We start from the raw sequence: 23,896 nt of genomic DNA, 5'->3' as shown, positions 1-23,896 counted from the left end.
CAACATACTGCATTTCCTGAAAACAGGGGTGTTTTTCTCCGCAGGAAAGAATCCTCAGCTCTCGACTTTTTATAACGCCCTCCCCGAAAGCACAACGTGTGTCTCTCCTGGAACTTCTAGCTGCCTGTTTAGAGGGGCATTTCCCATCTACTCTTTTTGTCACAGAATGCTGCAGTGTAGCATCGGATAAGTGCACCAAAACGAAATGTCGCTAGGAATCAAGGGAAAGACATAAGAATGAGAGAGAAGCTTGTGCAGAATGCATGGACACAAGGAGAAGTCAGAACCGCTCCTTTGCGATGTGCGCAGAAGAAGCCGCTCGTTGGAGAAAAGCACCCGGCTGAAGTCGCCCTTTCTCGGCATCCGAGAGAGACGAGACCGCTGCTGACGGCTGCAAGCGGCGTTCGGGGAGAACCGCGATGTACCTGCCAGCAACTGCAAACTCTCCGTAGAGGTTAACAGAGAGTGGAGCTGTCCACCAACGAGAGCAAAGTAGCGTAAATTCGATAATGAGATCGTGCGAATTCATCATACTTCATTTCCTCCCATATTCTGGGAGCTAATGTGTTCTTTTTGGAAGAAGATGCCATCCTCTGGGTGAAAAACGGGAATTTCTGGGAGAAAATGTCATCGAATGAGGAGAAAGCTGGAACTTCAGGGAGCAAATGAGATAAATGAGGGAGAAAAGTGGGAAACGGTGGGAAAGACTGTCTTGTAGAGGAGAGCAACTGCGGTATTTTTGGTGTGCCAAGTGGTCTCGGGGAGAAAATATGGTAAACACGGGAGAAAATGTCCACTGGAGGAGTGTCAAGTAGTATTTTGGAGAGAAAATGTCAGGTATTTCTCAGAAAAGTGCTTTTTCGGGGAGACTTGATCTCTGTGCTCAAATGACATATTTCTGGGAGAAAATGTCTGATGTGGGGGGGAGAAGGTCATGTATCCGTGAGAAAGCTGGTATTTCTGGGAGAAAATGCCAGGTATTGGTGAGAAAACAGATGCTTGAGAGGGAAAAGGCCATCTCTTTGGGATCAAAATGGTATTTCTGGGAGAAAAAGCCCCAAATCGGGGAGTAAGTGTCATCATGAGGCGTGTCATGTTGCAGATTTGGGAGGAAATGGAGGTGTTTCTAAGAGTAGCGGTACTTCTGGGAGAAAATATCATCTTTGGGGAAGAAAATGTCCTCTTGAGGGAAGAAAACAGGCCTTTCTTCCCAAAACTGTCATCCAATTGGGAGAAAACCTGCTCTCTTGGGGAGAAAACTGGTCTTTCTGAGAGAAGGTGTCCTCTTCTTGATTGCAAGTGTCCCATTTGGCATTGTCATGGAGGCTTTTTGGGAGAAAGCATGTGGCAGTTGTAAGAGAAGGGGTATTTCTCCTCTTTTTGGAAGAGAAGGTGAAATTTCCAAGGGAAAAGTGGCATTTCTGGGAGGAAATGACATAGCTGGAGGAGAAAAGTGGGAACCGGTGGGAAAGAATGTCTTGTATTGGAGAGCAACGGTGGTCATTTTGGTGTGCCAAGAGGTCTCTTGGGGAGAAAACATGGTAAATAGGGGAGACAATGTCCTCTGGAGGAGTGTGAAGTAGTATTTGGGAGAGCAAACGTCAGGTATTTCTCGGAAACCGGCTGTTTCTGGGAGATAGTAGCAGACTTGGTTGGAAAAGGACGGGTGTTTGTGAGAGAGCTAGTATTTTGGGAAAAAAAGACCGTATTTTTTTAAGAATAAGCTGGTATTTCTGGGGGAATATATGCCATCGTTGGGAGAAACCTGGTCTATCTGGGAGAAAAGGCTATTTTGATGGGAGTAAGTGTGATCCTGAGGAGCATCAGGTAGTATTCTTGAGATGAAACGTGAGGTATTTCTAAGAGTCCTGGTATTTCTGGGAGAAAATGTCACACATTTGGGAGTAAGATGGTATTTCTGTCCTTACATGTCATATATTTGGGAGTAAAATGGTATTTGTCTGATAAAAAGCTGTATTATTGGGCATAAGGGTCATTTTGCAGAGTGCAAAGTAGTACACTTGGGTGAAAATAAAAGGGATTGCCAAGACAAGTGGTATTTCTGGGAGACAGTGTCATATTTTTGGAGTGAAAAGCTGGTATTTCTGGTAAAAATGCCACAGTGTAGGGAAAAAAAAACGGGCATTCCTGGGAGAAAATGTCATAGATTTGGGAGAAAGCTGGTATTTCTGGGAGGAAATATCCTAGATTGAAGAGACAACTGGTATTTTTGGTGAAAGTCACAGATTAGGGAGTCAAATGGTATTTCTTTGATAAAAAGCCATATTGTTAGGAGTGTGAAGTAGTATAATTGGGAGGAAATTGGAAGTATTTCTAAGAAAGCTGGTATTTCTGGGCGAAAGCACCATATTTCTGGTGGACAATGTCCTATAATTTTGAGAATGCTGGTATGTCTGGAAGGAAGTATTTTATTGGAGGAAACTGTAATATTAAGGATAGAGCAGTGGTATTTCTGGCAGAAAATGCCCTCTGTTTTGGGAGAAGGCTGATATTTCTGGGCGAAAATATGATATTTCTGGACGGAAGTGTCGTATGTTGGGTTGAAATGTAGTATTTCTGGGAGAAAATGAAACATACAGGAGAGAAAAGCGGTACTTCGGGGAGAATCTATCCTATGTTTGGCTGAAAATGTCATCTTGCACAGTTTAAAGTAGTATTTTTTGGAGAAAATGTGAGTTATTCTTAAGAAAGCTTCTATTTCTGGGAGATTGTAACATCATTTGTTGGAAAAGGTCACATATTTCAGAGAATGCTCGTATTTCTGGGATAGAATATTATATATTTTTGAAAAAACACGGAGTAGTGAGAGGAAACATCCTAGTGTTTTGGGTGAAAACAAGATATTGAGGGGATGAGAAAGGTGTTTCTGGAAGAAAAAATCATGTATTTGTGAGAAAAGTGGTATTTCTGGGAGAAAAAGTCATCTCTTAGGCTGAAAAATGGTATTTCTGTGATACAAGGCCATATTATCCCGAGGAGTGTGAAGTAGTTCTTGTGGTAGAAAATGTCATCTATTTGGGAGAATAGTGGTATTTCTGGGAGAAAAGATCCTATTTTTGTTGGAATAAGCGACATTTGGTATTGTCATGTAGTATTTTGTGGATGAAACATGAAGGATATGTAAGAATACTGTCTGTATTTCCATTGGAAAATGTCATCTATGAGGGGAGAAACCTGTTTTTTTCAGGGAGAAAATATCCTTCTTTGGGGAGAAAATGTCTGATTTCGGAAATGGAAAAGTAGTTCTTGTGGGAGCAAATGTCATGTATTTGGGAGAACGGTGGTATTTCCGGGAGGAAATACCATATGTCTGGAAGAAAGTGTCCTATTTAGGATTGAAATGTGGTAGTTGTGGGGGAAAATGTCATGAGTTTGGGCGAAAAGTTGCATTTCTGGGAGAAAATGTTATGTGATGGGAGTCAGCTCGTATTTGTGGGAGATAGCGTCTTATTTTTGGAAGAAAATGCCGTCCTTTTTGTGAAAAATGAGCATTTTGGAGAGAAAATGTCATCTATTTGGGAGAAAGTTGGTATTTCTGGAGAAAATATCATATGCTTGGGAAACAGCTGGTACTGTGGGAGAAAATGTCCTCTTTTTGGAGAAAATGTCATCTGGAGGATTGCAATGTCGTATTGTTTGGAGAAAGCATGAGGCATTTCTAAGAAAAGTGGTATTCCCAGGAGACAGTCACATATTTTCAGGAAGGGGGGTGAGGTCATTTATCTGTGAAAAAGCTGGTATTTCTGGGGGAAAACATCCTATACTGAAGAGACAACTGGTCTTTCTGGCAGGAAATGTCACCCCTTTGGGAGATGAAACGGCCGTCTGATAGTTAGGAGTGTGAAGTAGTATAATGGGGAGGAAATGTGAAGTATTTGTAAGAGAGCTATTTCTGGGAGAAAAGGTATTTCTGGGAGAAAAGATGGTATTTCCGGGGGGAAATGTCCTCTCTTTGAGAGAATGCTGGTATGTCTGGAAGGAAATCTATTTTTGGAGGAAACCGCAATAGGGAGGATTAGAAAAGTGGTCTTTCTGGTCGAAAATGTCCTCTCTTTTGGGAGAAGGCTGGTATTTCCGGGCAAAAATAGTGTATTTCTGGAGGGAAATGTGGTCTTTCGAGTTGCAATGTGGTATTTCTGGGAGGAAATGCAATCGACGTGAGAGAAAAGTAGTACTTTGTGGAGAATCTCTCCTATGTTTGGCTGCAAATGTCACCTGGAACAGTTGAAAGTAGTATTTTTTTGGAGAAAATGACAGTTCTGATGAAGAAAAGTGCTATTTCTGGGATACTCTACCATCTTTGGTTGGAAAAGGTCCCATCTTGCAGAGAATGCTAGTATTTCTGGGAGGGAAGACCATCTAGTTTTGAAAAAGCAGGGAGTAGTGAGAGGAAAGGTGTCCTAGTGTTTGGGGTGAAAACAACATCTGGAGAGGATGAGCATGGTGTTTCTGGCAGAAAAGTTCCTGTATTTCTGGGAGAAAAGTGGTATTTCTGGGAGAAAATGTCATCTCTTAGGCAGAAAGCTGGTATTTCTGTGGTCCAATGCCCTATTCTTGATGGAAAGTATCATCGTGTGGAGTGTGAAGTAGTACTTGTGGGATGAAATGCCATCTCTGTGGGAGAATGGTGGTATTTGGTTGAGATAATGTCATATTTTTGGAAGAAAGCTGGTTTTTCTGTCAGAAAATGTGATAATTTTGGCTGAAAATGACATATTGGGTATTGGAGCGTTGTATTTTTTGGAGAAGAAGGAAACTGATATTTCTGGGAGAAAATATCATGGATTTGGAAGAAAAGTTCATATATCTTTGACAAAGCTGGCATTTCTGGGAGAAAAGATGGTATTTCCGGGGGAAAATATCCTCTGTTTCGGGGAATGCTGGTATGTCTGGAAGGAACAGGTCTTTCTTACAGCAAATGTCATCCAATTGGGAGAAAATCTCCTCTCTTGGGGAGAAAAGTGGTCTTTCTGAGAGAAGGTGTCCTCTTCTTGGCTGCAAGTGTCCCATTTGGCATTGTCATGGAGGCTTTTTGGGGAGAAAGCGTGTGGCAGTTGTAAGAGAAGGGGTATTTCTGGGAGCAAATCTCCTCTTTTTGGAAGAGAAGGTGAAATTTCCAAGGGAAAAGTGGCATTTCTGGGAGGAAATGACATAGCTGGGGGAGAAAAGTGGGAACCGGTGGGAAAGAAGATCTTGTACTGGAGAGCAACGGTGGTCTTTTTGGTGTGCCAAGTGGTCTCTTGGGGAGAAAACGTGGTAAATAGGGGAGACAATGTCCTCTGGAGGAGTGTCAAGTAGTATTTGGGAGAGCAAACGTCAGGTATTTCTCGGAAACCGGCTGTTTCTGGGAGATAGTAGCAGACTTGGTTGGAAAAGGACAGGTGTTTGTGAGAAAGCTGGTATTTTGGGAAAAAAAAGGCCGTTTTTTAAAGAATAAGCTGGCATTTCTGGGAGAATATGTCCCATCTTTGGGAGAAAACGGGTGTAGGTGGGAGAAAATGTCGTGTATTTGGGAGAAAGCTGGTGTATGTGGGAGAAAAGGCCATTGTGATGGGAGTCAGTGTGATCTTGAGGAGTGGAAAGCAGTATTCTTGAGATGAAACGTGAGGTATTTCTAAGAGTCCTGGTATTTCTGGGAGAAAATGTTTTGTTTTATTGTTTTTAATATTTATATATTTTTTATGTTGCAATTTCAAGGAAACACTTCGATAGAAATTGCTTTTAATTCTTTTGGCATACATAGAAGATGCGAAAATGCACATCATATTTTCACATGAATGTAGTAACACAAAAAAAGTTCAAAGCAGTAACTGATACACTCAATTATAAAAGCTGCCCTTCCTGTGCAAGAAATGTAACTCAGCCCTTGGGCTAGATGCCATTCTGTGTCATTGATGTAAACCTGGCGGACAGTACAAATACTCTGAATTTAAAATGGCATGACTAAAAATGGAGTCTTTCCTCTAGCTTTTAAGTTTTAAGAAACATAAAATATGGACGTATGCTTGGCCACTTTTCCTTTCATTATATACAAAAGTGACTCTCTCTAAAATAACTGTCAAACTAAGAGGGACTGTCAGAAACCTATCACAGGAGGTAATCTATTTGCTCAGGTTGCTGAAGAGCAATGAAAAAGTAGATATTGAGTTTCAGTTTTCAGCACATCCATTAAAGTCCCATGCCTGTAATTAGGTCTCCTACCTTCCAAATAGAATTTTAAAAAAGTTTGATACATGATTATTGTAAATTATTTTTCTATAATTGGTTAGTGGTATTGTGGAACACATATTTAAGGATTAATGATGAGAAAGATTAGAAATCCAAAAAGTGTAAAATTCCATGCAAACTCAATTAAGTTTCAAGGACATTTCCATCAGAAAGAATGGAAATGAAGAAAGAACGGAGCCCCCAGGCTGGTTGTTGAGTGAGAATTACTGCTTACCCAGCATCCGTTTGCTTCATCAAATGTCCCCCATCTGCTCACAGAAACCTCTCTAAGATGCTTTTCTGAAGAATATTTGGCAGCATGTTTCCCAGGGCTGATGCCTAGAGGAGAGGGTTACATGGAGACTTGCTGTCTATCTTGATGGCAAACCCCTCCTAAGTAGGAATCCAGAGCTGGTGACTCACTTTGTAGTCTTGTATAGGTCTGGGGCAAGACAACATTATGGCAGTGGGGAGATATTCATGGTCAGGCTGGACAGGCCTCTGAGGTCTCTGACCTCTGTGGGTGTCCCTGTTCATTACTGGGGAACTGGACTCAATGGTCTGTAAGAGTCCCTTCCAACTCAAAAAAAAATTCTATGATTCTATGAATATTCCTGGTTTTATTACAAGTACAAATACTGATAAAGCCTACATTCAAATTGTTTATTCCTTGCTTTTGGAGAAGCTAAAACACTAGCACTAAGAGTTTTAATCAACGTAGATAATAGCTTGTCAGTTGTTATGCACAGTGGTACGTGCACCCAGTTTGAAATTTCAGTGCCATTAATGTTTTTAATTTTTTAAGTGATATGACACAGTACATGCAATCAACAATAATGAACATACCATGGTTCAGGACCCCTGATCTCTCAGCTAGTAATTTAAAATATTTTCATGTGTAGAGACAAGACAAGTATTATGTCCTAAAAGGAGTCTAGGTCCCCAGCACTATTTCTCTCTCTATTTGATCCCTAAAAACAACTGTTTTCTTGCCAAAGATTTTGCATCGTTAAATCTCCTTTCTGAAACAATGAATATTGTGTAGTTGCAGGCCACTTTTTCAAACCTGTGGACATTCCCTTTGCTTCTACTTCTTTAAGCAACCTGCAGTTGCAATACACTTTTGCAGTACAGTCTTGAACCTCTTTATTCCTTGTTTTTCAGTCACCATGGGCTGTGTCTGTGCTGTCTTTGTAACCAGGACCAGGGAATGACCTCTTTTCTCCCAGTCAGTTTTCTCAACACATCTACTGGTGTGGATGAAGCAAGCAAAGGCAACAAGAAAGCAAATACAATTATACTACCAAGCAGTAGTATCATTTATTATAGATGATAATCACATGTTGGTTTGTCACTAGGTGTGCTTAATCAACGACTTTCTTTTTGAAATAAGTGTGAAGATAAAAGAAAAGTTCAAATAGGATTCCTACATGTCTCGTTTTCATTAAAGATTAGATCTGCTACAACACGATGAACTGAGGATAATATAATGTAACGTCCAAACACTTTTTTTCAAGTAATGTTAACACTGAATGAAAGGTATACAGGCTTCAATGAAATTAGGAAGTTGAGGCCTAGTTGAATGCTATTTGTTGTTGAATGGTATTTGTGACAGTGTTGAAAGAAATGGCTGATGTTATTGTAAAGTTACTGTCTGTCATCTATGAAAAACGGTGTTCTGCACAGGTCTGTGAGTGTTAGAAATGGGCTTTCTTGAAGAGCTGTCTTTATGGAAAAGGAGGCATTGCTTGCAAACTGGTAAATTGGGAAAAAAAAAAAAAAAAAGTAACATTTCTGATTTCCAATTTAGTTATTAGAAAATCCCCATCATCTCTCTTTATATTATAGGAATACTCCATGGTGTCCTTGGGATGACAAGATGCCTGTACTGCTATTTAGATATGCACAAATACAACAAATCCATGGGCAGATCTTTCCCCTACTGCATTTTTTTAATGTATTTCTTTATTGCTAAACTAAAAGGAAAATAATAGTAGAAAAAATTCAATCACCTTAATCAGCACATGCAAGTCTTAAAAATCTTTTTCTTGCTCTGACTGGTTTGAGAGCCTATTGTACTGAGAAGCAAAAACAGATTACAAGTAAAACACATAAAACAGAATACAAGCATGTCTATTTCTAAGTTCTCTGGTACTCAAAAATCTAAATACCTATTCATGTAGCTGCATTCATTGCTTTAAGTCATTAGCCAAAAGTAAATACGTAAGGAGAAACAGAGACAAAATTGACTTTATAAGAAGAAAATATATTTTAATATTCAAAATATTCTAAGTCACCATGCTGCCCTTTGAAGACAGCATTCATGTCTCATCTTGATCATGCTGACAAGCATCTCACGGGTATCTGCTTTCACTTACGTTGATTGTACAGTTTAGTATCTGTAATACTGAAAAGACCTGATGGGAAATGTTACCTTCCAAATTTTGCTCTGTGTATATGCATTTCCTATTTAAACCCTCACTCAGCAAGAGAAGGAAAAACACTTCTCAGTTTCAGTGTAAGTGCCCCATGGCATTTTCTACAGGAAACATATCACTTTAGATCTGTCAGACAATAACATTTTATTACCTCAAGGATGTTATCTGAACCTGAGGTCTAATATCTAAATGAACTGCAGTTCAGATTATTTGAGATTTAGCAGAAAGACAGAGGGATGGAAAGTTTCATAGAAAGATTCTATGGGGAGAAGTCTCATTCATTTATTGTGGATAAATATGATGAAAAGGTATTCATATACCAAGTTTTAATAACTGTATGGTTAACAGGAGGAACAGTAGACAGCTTTGAGCAGTAGCTGACATACAGAACAGGAGAGTTGGAAGAGTAATATTTCCAAGAAGATTAATTTAATTTAAAGGCAGAATGTTTTTTGGCTATTGGAAAGTTCTCTGTTGTGTTGAGCAAAAGGATATATATTCTCTTTCAGTGACTTATGATTTCTATTGTGAGGTGAAATCCAGGGGATTTTCGCAGAGCTTGTTATATTTAAGGAAATAATGTTTCAATTTGAAAGGTCAGAACTGTCTGAAAAAAAAAACAAAAACAAGAAACAAGAAAGAAGATAAACACTTGATAAATTGAAAGATTCTTTTAGAATCTACCAGCCAGAAAACTTTGCTTTTTCTCCAGAGGTATAGAAATACTTTTCTGTACTAAAACAGGAATTTGAGGTTTGCCGTCAAAGATGTCAAAGAATGTCAGGAAGCCATTAGATTATCCCTCTGGAGTACTATTTTGTATATCATCATGTGTTCTTCAAGAAAAACATTATTCCTGCTAAGGTGTAGGACTCTAACCTTGACCTTGTTGAACCTCAAGAATTCCCCCCCACCCAGCTCTCAAGCCTGTCCAGGCTGGAGTGAAATGGCAGCGCTGTATCAGCCACCCCTCCCTGCCTTGTACAATCAGAAAACTTGCTGAGTTTTCATCAAGGGATTTTTATTAAGTCTTTAAGACTTACATATGTACTAAAGACTGAAGGCTAAGATGAATGTTAAAGTAAAATATTCTGTAACACTCAAAGTTTTGTTACTTGTGCTATTTACCAAGTCAAGGCCAAAGACTACCCATTTGGCTGCTGTCAAACAAGCTACAGCCATCTCAAATAAATTTTGAGATTTTGGTTTGCCAAGTAAAAATGAAGTCTGTTGTTTTTTTCTTGAAATGCAAAAATCTTACATACTACTCTATACTATTTGTAATCATCTAGATTGTTTTCAACACAATAAGAGAAAATAAATATGAATATAAAATTTTATCATTATATAGATCAATTTAAATGCCTTAATCAGAAGCATAGAGATTAATCAGAAGCGTGGAGATTAGACAGAGACTTGAAAAAGCGAATTCCCATGAATTGTGAACAATTTATCCAAACTTTTTTTTTTTTTTTTTTTTTTTTTGCATTCATACTTTCCATTGGACCATGTTAGAGTACTATATCCCTTCATACACCACAGAAAACAGAAGTAGTAGAATTAATTGGCATAGAAGGTAAACCATAAGTATATTTAGTGAAAAATAAATTTAGTGAAAAATATATTTAGTAAAAGAATAGCTCTCACTATTTTTTAACTAGCAATTAATTGATTCTGCCTGTTGATTATTTGATTTTCTTGCCTCAAAACTTCACAGCTTTATCTTATAAGTTAATCATCCTATTGACCCTATAGATAATAAACACATGCCCGTGTACTAAAAGTGAAGTTCATTTAGATGTATCTTCTATGCATTATTTCATTTTTATTTTTGTAAAGTTTCACCAAAATATGTAAAACTACAGCTGTCTTCCTGTCTGTGTTGGAACTGCTAGGTCACTCCCCAAGCCAGTGACTGAACACCAAGTGAAAAGCCGTGGATAAGCCAGGAAACACAGGTACAAGCAATGCACATCCTCACCCTCATTTAAGGGTTATCACTCTCATTTAAGGGGACAGCAATTCTATTTGGAAATTGTGCTTTTCTTGAGATCTGCTGGCCTAGAGTAATTCAATCAGGACTCATCTGGGTCTCTAAAAAACAAATATTTGATTATTGAATTAGAGTCTAACTTAAAAAGACAGATTAAAAACAGCCTAATTGGGTCCTATCATAACTGTGAAAGCAATTAAATGATATACAATGATTCCAATCCTCCACCAAGAGGGAAGGAATCAGAACTGTAGTTGCTGAATTAGGTATAAACATTCTGGTAAGCCAAGTCAATAAGAATCCCTCCCAGGCATCGCAAACTACTATTACAAATAATTTTATAAGGAAATTTGTTGTGCTCACCAGCTAGAAAGATGGGAATCCAAGTGAATTTAATATATTGGAAGACTAGATCTTGTTTATCTTTTCTGTTTATCTGAGCTCCATTCATGTTAAGATAGAGTTCACTGAATATTTTGGAGGAATCTCAAGAGAATGAATAATAGAAAAAAAAAAGACTCTCGTTCCACGGTAGTCTCATTAGTGCAGAAATGTGCCGTAATAAACTTTGCTGTCTGCACATTAGCTTATGGTTCTTCCGTGTAATTCCTTCCAATCAATTCACCTAACTACTTCTAAGGCTAGATTTAGATCATGTCTTGAACTCAAATGCTGAAGTTTTAGAATATTTTAGCATTTAATTAGCATTAAAAGCTGTTAATGTGCGGAAGTTGGTAAATTATGGTGAATAAGAACTAAGAGGCTTAAGATTTTCCCAGCAAATATATGTCATTACAGGTAGTAGGCATAAGTACAGCAAGGCTATGAAATGCATGACACAACTGCAACTAGGTTGTGATTTTAGTTAATTTGATCCTACATACCTCCCATTAGACAGGAGTGAAATTAGTTATATTTTTCTCGTGCAGTTATGTGGAAGGCTGTACAATAGACTTTATAGAAAATTCTTTATCAGCTTTAAGTAGAAAGTAAGTGCATCTTGTATGTCTAGGACTGCTACAGTCAGACCTCTTCTTACCAGGGTCAGACCATTTTTGAACTCTACATAAGACCTCCAGTTTTGTATGCTGAAGTCTACTGATTCCTTTCATGAGAAGGGAAGAAGAATGTTGCTGTGATATTAGCCTAAAAATAATGGCATTCATTCCACAGTCTTCTCTGGCAGATGTCATATTTTACTCTTACATTCACACATATAACTAATTTTGTCATTCACTGACTCAAAGAAGAAAGAAAGTATTAAAAGAGATCAAGACTTACACAGAATGACTAAGCAAAAATAAGGGTCCATACAATGAAAATGAAATAAGTGAAAATGAAAACAGTGAAAATGGTAATTCTTCACGATATCTCAACTGTGATATTGGGTTGCATGGAGACAAAGCATAATGGATATAAAAACAAATGGCTTCATGGGAATCTTTGATCATTAGCTGCACTGGCTATATAGACTGAAAAGCTTTATTCTGAATATTCAATTCAGCTTACTTCAGAACAAATTCAGAATATAGATAGGCTACCTCTACATCACAAGTGTTGAGAAATTTTTGTTGCTGTGGGGAGTGGTCTAAAGTAACTACAACTAGGCTTGCAGTAGTTGTTATGTGTGTTTTCTTTCCAGTATGTAAAGTCAATGAAATCTGAGAACAGTTTCATCTCGAGATATGGGCATCATTAGTAACAAATTGATGAATTTCTTCTCCCTCATGTTATTTGGCTGGTCAACACCAGCCAAATCAAACAAACCCACATGGTCTTCTTCTGCAGAGCTGCTCTAAGTCCATTGATCACCAAGTCTGTGCAGATTTTTGAGATTGTATCAACCCAGGTACAGGACTTTTTACTTGGTTTTGTTGCTCACGTGCTCATTCCTCAAGCCTGTCTGGGTTTCTTTGGGTGCCATCCTTTCCTTCTGTTGTGTCAGCTTGGAACCAACCTTGCTGAGGGTGTACTCAGTCTTACGGGCTATTAAAGAACTCTAGTCCCTATTTAGACCCTTGAGGTACATGCACTTATCATTGGTTTCCACTTGGATACTGAGCCATTAATCACAATTCTCAGGATGAGGTCACCCAGCCAATTCCTTTCTATTGCATGGTCCACTCTTCAAATCCTCAACTCTCCAATTTAGAGACAAGGCTTTTGATATGGGGTTGTGTCAAAGGCCTTACAGAAGTCCAGATAGATTACACCAGTTGCTTTTCCCTTCTCCACTGGTGCTGTCAGTGTTATGAAAGGCCATCAAATTGGTCAGGCAACATGACTTAAGACATTTTGGCCGTCTCTAATCAGTTCCTTATTTTCCATATGCCTTAATGTAGAACTAAGGAGGATCTGTTCCATGATCTTCCCAGGCACAGCTGTGAGACTGACTGGTGTATAGTTACCTAGGTCTTTCTTTCCACCTGTGATGTTTTCCAGCTACTGGAGACTTCACATGGCTGTCATAACTTTTCAGATATAATAGTTAGTGATTCAGCAGCAATATCAGCTGGTTCCCTCTTTACCCTAGGATTCATCAGGCAATTTTATGAAGTGCATGAACTGAAATGAACATGCATCCTACCTTCCAGAAGCAGACCTAATGCTCAGTAATTCTTTCATACAGCACTTCCCAAACACTCCTTAGATAAGTAATGAAAGCTTTTAGTTCTCCAATATGAGTATACAGTATGCTTGAAAAACGCCATAGTTTTTTCATACTGGCCTTGTGTTTATAACAGCTTGCAGAGTTTCTTTATTCTAGATTATTCTCAACAAGGGTATACATTACTCTCTCCTGTTGAAACCAAATGTTTTTGCACAGAAGACTGAAAGAGTTATGGAAGAAAGAAAATAAGAGGCTTTGCAAGCAAGGAGTGAAATGTCTTCTCATTTTGCTCAGAATAAAAATATTTGTGGTTTCTTTCTTTTTTTTATTTTAATAACTTTTATTATTCCTGTAACCCTTGCTCAATGAAACACACAATAAAGGATTTGATTCAGTATGAATAAATATGCAGCTACAAATTTGATTCTTAAATTTGAAAAATTTAAAAATTTCCAGTTTTGAACTCTATTATGCTTTTAAACAATACCAACATAATTGTTATCAATTGAAAACAATTACCTGATGAGATATCTATTTGATTCTTCTTTACTTGGGTAACATTTATATGAACGCTGACCTTGCCTTCATTAATGTCAATCTCAACATTCCCCAGGCCATCTGCAAAGTTGCTGAAGACAAGAAGTCCATTGGGGTTCCAGGTTCGGAAAAGGAAACTGAGTGAAAACACATCCTGGCTTGGACGTCCAGGAACTTCAAGGTAACTGGTGGCATTGAAAAAGACAGGCACTGTATGTGGCTCCACACAAGAAAAACTTAAATTTCCCTGAGTAAAACACACACACACAGAAAAAAACAAAAACATAAGTAAAATAATAAGATTCCACAAAATTCATAGACAGCTCTAGAAAAGTATTCTAGGTTTCATTTAATCCAAAGTTTGCTGTAGTGAGTGTAAGCTCCATGTAAAAATGTATTATTAATATCATTACTGTTATTATTTTGATGTATTTGTTGATATTTCTGTTTTCCCTAGAGGCTTGTGCCAAAGAATGGCTTAATTATATTTTGCATCGTACATATGTGTAGTAAGATGCAAACTATGCCCTTTAAATTGTCATCTAAGATAAACCTTGCATGAAAACTTTAATGTTCCCATTTCAAAGAGGAAGAAATGAATCAGAGAGAAACTTGAACCTATTCATAGTCAGCAAAGACACCTGTAAGAGGGTAATAGCTCATTTTTTCATGAAAATGAAGTCAAGTTTCCAAAATATCTTTAAATAAACAAGTCTATGTACATATACAATGTGTGAGGTTGTAAAAGAAAGACATATCGTAACTTGTGAGCAACTATCTTCTCTGTTATGTTTTCTGCTGGATAATATTAAAAAAGCAAATGCAGTAATTCATGAAGCTGAATGATTTGGAGTAGCTGACCATGAACAAAATCTAATAATTGTGATAATTCAGTCATTTCCTTTGTAAAAGAATTCAGAGTTTGCACTCTGTAAAATTTCATTCCTAGGAAAACTGACAAAAGTCTAGTAAATTATCCTGAATTTATAAGCTTTAAAATATATTTGTAATAAGACCAGAACTATAGACATGAAATATTCACTCTGGTTCTAATGTCTTTTCTCATGAGAGAGGACAACACCAAGCCATATTATAGACACTATTTTTTTTCTTTGAAATAATAATCATTGTGTAGCTCTTACTTTATTACTTTATAACATAATGCATTTATCTAAGGCAATCTCTCTCCAGAACTGACTTTTTAATTAATCAATGCATAGAATACAAAAACTTCTTCTATTGAAGAACAGCTCTACTATGTGGCAAAGTGGACTGTGTTTTATGATTGGGTTTTCTGATGTACTATGGCAAACCAATATTCTGTGGTAATTTCAATTTAGTTTCGGAAGGTAAGATTTTATCTGATACAGTACAGAAATGATAGTGATGATCAGGGCAGCAGTTCTGTTGCTTTATATTTCCACATTAAAAATTATTAAGGACTGAACAACATTGTCTCAGAGGTACTTAGATGTTTAGATATAACATTCATCTGAATACTGTTTAGAATTCGAGTAGGAGTCACATAGTCAGATATCATGGTCAGCACGTAAATATTTTAAACTCCAACTTACTGACGTCTTGTAACTTTTTTTTTTTTTTTTTTTTTTTTTTTACTTCATGTTGCATAAATGCACCTGAAAATTCACCTTGAGGGAAGTTAAAGCATTTTGAAGCCAGACAATAAGTTTGTAAGATCTGTTTGAGGATGTCCTAAATAAATCTTTTTAGAAGTACTTGTTTTCAACTGGAGCATTTAATCTATAATATGAGTTAGAGAAATTACACCGCTTTTTCAGTAAAACCAAACGACCTTCCTTTAGCTGGTCTGACAATCTCCTTGAATTTATTTTTTTTTTTTCCAGACTAAAAGTAGCCCAGAGAATTTTTTTTTTTTTTTTCAACTTACTAAGCAGTAAGTCCAAATAGCTAACACATTTATTTGGATACTGTTAATCTGAGCATTTCCAGATGTGTCACACATTTTTTTATTCAATCCTAGATTTAACATACAGAAAAAACAAACAAACAAACAAACAACAACAACAAAATCCTAGAGATCAACTGAAATACCATTTGTAATCCTTTTTTAACATTCTCAGTATAAAATTCACCTTATGAGTAAGAAAATTTATTCTGTTTCTGTGTTGGGGAAGCCCTGCATAGATACGGAGGTCAACAGCATTTTGTAATAGCTGGCACCTTGTGGTTCAGTTACAGACACCAGCCACAGATATCATTTAAGTAGCACTCAGAAAGCACTTTGTTAAACATTTATATGTTTTTCTTAAATCATTGTTAATAAGAGGTACTAACAATTTATAAATAAGAAGAAGTCTTTCACATCCAATTGACACTCTCAACGCATACTGATGCATAAGATACTTGCATGTAAAGCACTTCCTTAGGCTACTGGTGCCAAATACATTCAATTTTTATTATTATTATTTTTTTAAAAAATAAGTGAGCTCATTTACCATGAACACTCTAACCGCAGAAAAGTTTTCTTGAGGAAGTAACACATAATTCCAATTTCTCTGCTATCCAAAACTGTATTTTCCCTGCTGAACCATTTAGATTAATCTGAACTGAATTATCAGTTCCCACTATCACTGTACTTCACAAGAGAATCCCTCTTTTAAAAAAAGCCCATTGGATACAGATTGGTCACTAGATCTAGCTAAAAGTTAGAACTAACCTGCAGCTTGTTTCTGTAAAAGAATCCCTGTTTTTCAAAGAGTAAGAGATTCTTTTGTATAGATTCAGAATAATTTACTGAATAGCTCTGTGGGCAGTGAGACATGCAAATAAAACATGTAGCATGTATTTATACTGAAATATGTGCATTTATACAGAAATTATTGCTCATATAGAAGAATTACTTGTAACACATTGGAAGGGAAATTGTGAAAATATCTTTATTTGGGCAGTTAGAACTTTGCATTATGATACTTATCTTGCAAATTACCTTCAAATTTACATTTTATAAATCAATTTTGCTTTGAGATGTTATCCTTTGTCGTAATACTGCCAGGTCTTAAAACTTTTCCCATTTAATTGAGATACTGGCTGAAAATAAACCTGTAAAAGTGAGGTAATGCATTTACTAAAACAACAATAATTGCTGTATCAGGATGGATCATATATTAAAGGCAATAAAACTCTGATTAATAGCTGTCAGGTTATTTCTTTATTTTTCTCAAATATTTATTTGAGCGCAACATACTATAAATACTTTAAAGAAAATGTTTATCTTATATTTGTACATGATTGCACTCAGTAATACATGGAAGAGCAGCCACTGAAGTGGGAGGATCATAAGCCCAATGTATGTGAAGAGAGAGAGCAATAAATTTGATTCTTCTCAGCATTTTTCTGTTACAGGTTTTGAGAAACTTGTTAGATTTTAGTACCTGTAAATGTAAATGAAACCAACATAAAGTACCATACATAACCTTATTACTTTAAATAACATAGAAAATATGGATTGGAAGACTCGTGTGCATGTTCTTTTTTTCTGTCTTAGACCTGAATAAAGCTGTAAAGAAGAAATTAATGCTCTAGTAAGTCACTGTCAACTCTTGCAAGTCCATTTGGGAGAAAATTTGACACTCCATTTTTTTTTCTTGTTGTCCTTCTATCTCCTACTCTCCTTTTTGTGTATGTTTATTATTTGCCTCATTTCTGTGAAAACAAATCAGGCTCCATTAATAAAAGCAAAAACTGTTTAAGGCCATCCATCTTACTCATTCTCCTCAAAGGTTTGCTGCCACTTGTTCTATCACAGAGGACTGCAAAACTTTTTTGCTCCACATTGTTACCCTCTAAAGATAAAATGAATAAATTGCTTAAGAAGATGTTGAAAGACTCTTAATGGTGCATTTATGATCATAACATACGTATTTGTGAGACCTAAGGATTTTTATTCATTCTATTTTTGTTCAATGTAAAATCAAGATTAACTTCTTAGATTTTCTGGACATCCTCGTTGTATAAATTTAATTTTTTACTCCTTTTCCTTGTACAACTTCTGAAATCTGACAGTAAGAACATTTTTATTTTTGTCTCAAACCTCTTTTTTATTCTTTGTCCATCTATTTTTTTTGGCCCCCTATGATGCTTCTTATAACTTTACCAATTACTTTGTGTTCCATTTCATTACGTTACTTATTTTTGCTTTTTCTTTAGGGCAGAATATGTCTACTGCTATGCATCTGCACAGTTCCTACAATGGAGCTTTGATCCTGGTTGGATTGCTTAAGTGCCATTAACATAAACGTGGTTAACAAAAATAGTAGTTTCAGCTTAGTACTTTTCATGCTAAATCAGGTTCAAAACTAGAAGAATAAAAGTTTTTTTGTAAGAAACATTAACATCCATGTTGATTTCATAAGTGAAACTGATTCTGTTTTTGAAGAGCGGAAGAAATTTAAATAATTCATCTGAAAGCAAAGTTCACTTCTGTTTCTATATTCTCAGAAGTGAATCATCAGATTAAACTAGCATGCCACAGTTTAGTGGTAAACCTCTAACACTACCAAATCTACATATGTAGATTTTGCTTTAATGTCACAGGCAACAGAATGTAATCAACTAACAAACAAAACAAGCAAACAGAAAATTCACATCCAAATAAACCAGACAGAGGAGTTTATAGACACTCTACAGAACTGTTAGCTGTGCTATGCTTTTCAAAAGCTGGAATTTGTCCTACAGACATCTCAGAAGTTGCACATCTGTCCAAGAAGAATCATTGCACTTTATTTCTACTGTACATGTTTATCTTCTATCTTATTCTTCATTACTGTTATGTACTATGCAAAATACATAAAGAAAAAAAGCAGTAATCAAACTATACCTACTGTGAGCAGGGCTTTGTGAAGGCTGCAGTACTGTACAGAAGAAAGCCTTGAACAGATCTATCTCAAATTCAGGGTAATAATACATTTATTTCCTACCCACATTGCTCATGTAATCCACCAACTATTTTAGGAACGCCTAGATTCTTAAAAATACAGAAATTAAAGTGATTTCCTGATCAACCCTTACAGAAAGACACAAGTTTAAACATGAAAGCAACTATGAATGCTTTGGAGAGAAAAAAATAGAATGTAATGTTAATAATCCCTGTAATGTTAATAAGCTAAATAACAGTTTCAAAGTTTAGTATCTTGATGCTTTACGGAGCTCCCATAAAATGGCTCTGAGCCTTCCCTTTCTAATGATTTTGCACACCCACGCAACTTGCTCTGTGGGGATGGAAGATAACAGGATTTAGATCCTTGACACACTGCAATTGATTTAACAATAAATATTGTCTATCCTAGTTTTGGGTTACTATAAGATGAAAGCAAAAATGTATATACTGATCTACTGGTTTTCTTTTAAAAAGCATTCATCTGATGCTGAAGGCTAATTCTGTAAAGCTGAAACTTAAATCCCAGCAGAAACAGGTTCCCAGATATTAAAAACAAACAAACAAACAAAAAATCATAAAAGTATGTATAATGAAATCTTTAGGCATGTGACAAACTTTGTTTTATATATTATATGATTTCAGAACATCTGTCACACACACTCACAAACTTTCCTTAGAAGGAGAAGCAGAAGTTTAGATGATGATAAAGTTATGTTCTTACCACATTAGAAGGTTCCAATTTCTTCCTTCTAGCAAGGTCAGTGATATTATTGCCATTGTAGTTGATGCTCTCCATACAGCCTTTGAAATTTTTTTCTGCTGTTAGAACTTGGCTTCCCAGAAAAAGGCATGCCTCCAAAGGTTATCTTTGAATGTATCAGAAAATGAAAGACAGTTACCAATTTGCAGACCAATTGCAAGCATATGTTACTGGATATTCATTTTGTTATTTTTAAGCATTTAAGCATTATCCAGTCATTTATATTAATTTTTAACTGATCATGCCTCTCCATCAGGGAGGGTTCATGCTGGATATCAGAAAATATTTCTTCTCAGAAAGAGTGATGAGGCAGTGACACAGGCTGCCCAGGGAGGTTGTGGAGTCACCACCCCTGGAGGTGTTCAAGAAATTGAGTGGATGTGGCACTGAGGGATATGGTCAGTGGGCATGGTGTGATGGGTTGGTGGTTGGACTAGGTGATCTTAGAGGGCTTTTCCAACCTTAATGATTCTGATTCTGTGATTCTATTCTGACTTGCAATCAGTACAGTCAGAGGGGACCAACTGAGGACTCCAAAAGCCATTGACGGTATGAGGAGTACAAACACTGGTAGCACATTTACCACTCTTCGGACTACAGCATCACATCTCTACTTAAATTCCCTTCAAGTTATTCTTCCAGCTAAGGGTGACGTGATACACTCCTGACACAGTACCGTGGGGAAGATCTTACCATAAACTGGGAATTTTGGCAGACTTGTGAGCAAGTGTTTCAGACAATCAGTTTGACTGCCTGCCATGAACCACGAATCATCTCTTTAGGAGGCTACAGCAGGGCTTCTCCTGAATAACAAATCTCTGAGGCTTTGACAAGGAGGCCTGGTGGGAGATTTGGAAAATCCAGTAGATGGTCCATGGGTCTGATGCCCTAGCTGACCACATCTCAGGGATTCTTATTACTGGACTTGTCCTTGCTGGGTTCCACTGAGCGCCCACCTTTCTGGGAGGTATGAGGTGCGCTCCTGAGCACCTCTGTCCATGGAGCTGCACCTGGAGGGGATGCCATAGAATCATTAAGGTTGGAAAAGACCTCTAAAATCATCTTGTCCAACCATCAGTCCATCACCACCCTGCCCACTAACCACATCCTTCATGCCCTCCAGCACTCCATGCTGTGGGCTGATGCTCCGAGAGCAGAGGTGACGGCATTCACTTCAGAACCTCATCCCTCGCCTAACCCAAAGCACCTCACCACCCAATTCTGGGGATACGCTCTGTGTGGGGTGGCAGATGAAGAACCTGGTCTTTAAGGACCACGGTGCCCTAAACTCGGTGGCCATGCCTGTGTGGATGTTTTTGAGGTTCATATCCTCATGTGGGAAGTGCTGGGCTGGCCATTTGCAACCAATGGCACACCGCATCCAGCAGACTCCACAGGGTTTTCTCATTTAAACAACCATTGTAGCACTCCAGGAAAATGGGAGCTGGGATGGAGCATCCATTACAGTAGAGCTGCACCGTGCTGCGATGCATCTGACACGCAGTGCATCCGGAAGCAGCTTTATTTTTCACGCACGTTTTTAATTCCCGTGAGCAGAGCAGGAAGCACAGCCCCGCAGGCTCCAGCAGCACAATCTGCAAGCCGAGATTACAGCTTTGTGAGTGCGGGAGATATTTCAGAGATTTCGAGATTTACAGCTTTGTGAGTGCGGGGCACAATCCCACGGCACCAACCCCGGCCCGCAGCGGGGCCTCACCCGGCCACCGGCCACCGCCCTCACCGGCCACCGCCCTCACCGGCCACCGCCCTCACCGGCCACCGCCCTCACCGGCCACCGCCCTCACCGGCCCCACCCGCAGCCCCGCGCCCGTTGCTCGGCAGCTGCGAGCCAACCGAGCCTGCCGGGAAGGTGGAGGGGCAGCACCACGGATAGCTCTTATTGGTCGAAGGAGGTGAGGGCGGAGCTCGAGGACGGCCGTCTTCTTCGCTATTGGCGGAGAGAGCCGTCAGTGCGGGGCGGGGGGCGGGGCCTCGCGGCTAGCGGGGCCGCGTTGAACGCCGCGGTAGGGCGGGGGAACGGAGCGAGGGGGCGGCGGCGGTCGAGGGTAAGCGAGCCGCCGGCTGCGAGGAGAGCGGCGCGAGGTAGGGAGCGGCGCGGGGGCCGTCCTCACCTGTCACCGGGCGCTCAGCCCTCCCTCCTCGCGGCCCCCGGGCTGCGGGCGCGGTCCCTCGCGGTAGCGGCCGGGCTGGGGCTGTGCTTTCGTCTAAGGGGACCCTCGTCCGAGGGAGGGCGGCAGGCAGGCAGGCAGGCTGCGCGCGCGGTGCCACCGGCTGTGCGCCGCCGCGCGGACGGATGCCGGCTGCCCTCAGGTAGGTGGGAGGGGGGCGGAGAGGGCAGACCCCGGGAAGGCCGCCTCTGGGCGCGAGGGCTCCCCGCCGCCGTCGCTGCGGCAGGCGGCACCCCGGAGTGGCGCTGCGCGAGGGGGGGAGCGGCTGGGGGCTGCGGCTGGGGGCTGCGGTTGGGGGCCGCCTCCGTGCGCGGGGCGGGGGGAGTTGCGAGGGCAGAGCCGCGCGACTTCTTATTCGTATAGCCGCGCTTCTTTTCACAGCAACGTGAATAGCTGTAACACACATAATTCTACCTAAATTAAGTTGTTTAAATTGGAGATAAACAGATGTCTTAGACCTGCTTCTCTTATAAGAAATCTCCCTGTAAGTAAGTCGGCACGCGTGTTGTACCCTGATGAGCATTTTGATCCTGGAACCCTTTTATAGATGAAGTTGATGTATTTCTTCAAATTTATTTTAATATCAAAAATGGCAGAATGTTACAGCTAAAGGGATCCATAGCACTTTCACCTAACTAGCGGCAGTGGATGCAAAGCCAAAAATTTCTGCACAGGATTATTAGAAAAATGAGTAAGGAGTCATGCCTGTTTCCATTTGCCAGCAGTGTGACAAGCTTGTTTGCTGATTTCACACCCATCATCCTTTGTTTACTTTTATGGGTCTTAATCTGAATTAATTGGTCACAAAAGCCAGGAAATATTTAAATTCTCGTTATTCTTTAGAAACAGAGAGAGTTATGTATGTATATAGTACAGTATATAGTATGTACGCATGCATGCATACATGTTTTTATATATACGCTATACTTATGCTTTCATACATATTTTATACGTATATACATACATACATGTATGCATGGCTTTGCAGGTTTTTGCAGGGAAATTACATCATTTTCAAAAGAAGCAAGGATGTCAAAATAAAAATATCTCATGAAGATAGACTACAATGAACCCCTACAGCAACTCAGTATGATGTCCCAGAAAGCTGACACAGATGAAAAAATGTTTGAAACCTGGCAGTTACTCAAAGAAACTGCTTCAAGATTGTGAATGAACTATCTGCGAACTTACTCACCTACTACGTTTTTTTAAAAAGATGTTTGTAGGTGCCAGTGTTACTTTGTAGAACTGGTATTTTGATGCCTGCATTAAAACAAGAAGTGCTGGGGCACAGAGACTTTGAACACATCTGCTAAACCTGTCAGTTTTGCTCTGTCTGAAGGAGGAAACTGTACAATTGTTTCATTTCTGTCTCATTCTCTGATGTATGAAATGGGATTTGATGTAGCTAAAAGCTCATATGATATTTTGCTTTCATGCACGCTTGACTTTAATAACACAAAATGGAGATTTTGTCTCTCTTCAGTGTTCTATTAAAAAAGCAAGTCCATTTAAACCAAGTAAAAGCAATCAGGGGAAATATCTCCCTTATTTTTAAACAAGCAAACTTAAGAGAAAATGTAATGAAATGTATCTTAAAAAGCATTGGCAAAACAAAAATAAGCCACTTAATGAGCTGGCTTGTTGAGGGGCTTGTAACTCTGTAATGAAACAATTTGTAGGTTGTCAATTGAAAGCTCAGATCTTTCTAAAAAAGCCCATAACTTATGTTAAATGTCAAAAGTATCCCAAACAAAATTAAAAACTGTTTTTACAATAGAAGTTGTCAGGCTCTTCTCCATCCCAACTTCAATGATGGATGAGGGGAAAATACTTATGTGTTTCCTAGGAAAATAAACCTTTCAGCTGTTATTGAGGTCAGACAGAAGATGTCATGAAAGCTCTTTTTGCTGATTTGTATCTTTGTTTATTCATACAAAGCGGCTTCCTCCAATTTGCAGACATCAGAGACTAAGCAGATAGGCATGAAGACACAAGATCAGTGAAGCACTTCATAGAAATGTTTCATTTTTAAAATCTATGCTTCTAACTAAGCCAGAATGGTACTACAGCTGAGAAAATGCAGCAGTCTTTTCTATTACGTATCACTTAGATTGTCTGCTTAGTCACCACAGATTTAACCTGTACTAATGTCTTTGTGCATTCCTGGTCATGTGATAGTCTAGACCAAAAAGAAGAAAGAAAAACCCTTCAGTTACAGC

General features: G+C 38.7%; 1 long non-coding RNA gene across 1 annotated transcript; it reads right to left on the bottom strand.

The window, feature by feature from the left end:
* Positions 1 to 13,965: 13,965 nt before the first annotated feature.
* Positions 13,966 to 21,707, bottom strand: LOC149916345 (uncharacterized). Its single transcript, XR_016469974.1, has 3 exons — positions 21,618 to 21,707; positions 19,447 to 19,591; positions 13,966 to 14,054 (listed from the first exon to the last, which is right to left on the bottom strand). It is a non-coding gene; the product is annotated as an uncharacterized LOC149916345 (long non-coding RNA).
* Positions 21,708 to 23,896: the final 2,189 nt, after the last annotated feature.

The sequence above is a fragment of the Phasianus colchicus genome, chromosome 11 (assembly GCF_987193195.1).
Source record: "Phasianus colchicus chromosome 11, bPhaCol1.hap1.1, whole genome shotgun sequence".
NCBI classification, from domain to species: domain Eukaryota; kingdom Metazoa; phylum Chordata; class Aves; order Galliformes; family Phasianidae; genus Phasianus; species Phasianus colchicus.
The sequence above is the reverse complement of the archived record's forward strand: the minus strand, read 5'-3'. Positions and strand labels throughout refer to the sequence as shown.